General features: G+C 39.8%; 1 pseudogene; it reads right to left on the bottom strand.

Annotated features, from left to right (window-relative positions):
* Window positions 1-702: 702 nt before the first annotated feature.
* Window positions 703-821, bottom strand: LOC115208874 (annotated as a pseudogene).
* Between the last annotated feature and the right edge of the window lie 450 nt (window positions 822-1,271).

Below are 1,271 nucleotides of genomic sequence, written 5' to 3'. Positions count from 1 at the left end.
TACCAATACGTACTAATACATACTAATACATACTAATACATACACCAACCCCATACATACGCCGTCCAGACCAATCTTACGCACTAATACTCTCTCATACACACACACACACACACACAACCCCTATACATACTATACATACACCAACCCTATACATACACACATCCAGACCCCCCACCGCACTTTTAGCTGGTCCCTCAACCCATTTATCAACCCTATTATCTCCCCTTATTTCGCTCTCGCGTCTCATGTTTGATCTTTGACCTCTGGCCGAAATCAGATCGCCATGTTGATTCGTTAGCTACTGCACGCATTTTTTTTCTCTCTTCTTTCTGTGTTTTTCTCTCTCTGTGATCTTTCTGTTGAAGAGCGTAGGCTCGAAACGTTAAAGACTTGTTTTATTTATATTTCCTGAGCGCCATACTAATACATTGTTTCGTTTGTTTTCCACCTGCCTTCGTCTTTTGTTTATTTTCATAAAGCTTCCCGTTATATATATATAATATATACGACGGGCGTCTTTCAGTTTCCGTCTACCAAATCCACTCACAAGGCTTTGGTCGACCCGAGGCTATAGTAGAAGACACTTTCCCAAGGTGCCATGCAGTGGGACTGAACCCAAAACTATGTGGTTGGTAAGCAGGCTACTTATCACACAGCCATTCCTACAACAATGCCACTCCTACGCCTATAAATGTGTGACGCTTACTGCACCTATGTTTCCCAAGCGGTCAACCATCTAAGTACTACCTAGGCTCGACATTGCTTAATTTCGGTGATCGGACGAGAACCGGTTCTTTCAACGTGATATGGCTATAAAAATCTAAATAATATCTTTTATTGATGTTACAGTTTCTAAGCGTTTGCCTCATCTCCTTTTTCTAATATAAATTTCATCGAATGAAATTCTTTGAAATTTTTAACATACACAGATATGCGCCCTTTCGCATCTGTGTGTATACGTGTGTGAATGCGCGCGCATGTATGTGTGTGCACGCACTGTTGTAAAGAGTCTTTTATTGAAAAACTGTGGTAAAAGGCGCTGCACTTGAAAAGTTTTAGCTGGCTTCAAAATAAGTGGTTTTTGGGCGCTTATATTTCTCAGTGAGTGGCAGGTTCAAATCTCCACATGGTTAAAAATCTACAGTTAGGTGAGAAGTTTAAGTCTGCATATTTTATCAAAGTTTGTGACGGGTTGCGATGCACAAACTATACTGGATCCGTGAATGTATCAATATAGTTATTCATTTTATCTATAGTTTTATATTTAA

This window comes from Octopus sinensis, linkage group LG2 (genome assembly GCF_006345805.1).
Source record: "Octopus sinensis linkage group LG2, ASM634580v1, whole genome shotgun sequence".
NCBI classification, from domain to species: Eukaryota; Metazoa; Mollusca; class Cephalopoda; order Octopoda; family Octopodidae; genus Octopus; species Octopus sinensis.
The sequence above is the reverse complement of the archived record's forward strand: the minus strand, read 5'-3'. Positions and strand labels throughout refer to the sequence as shown.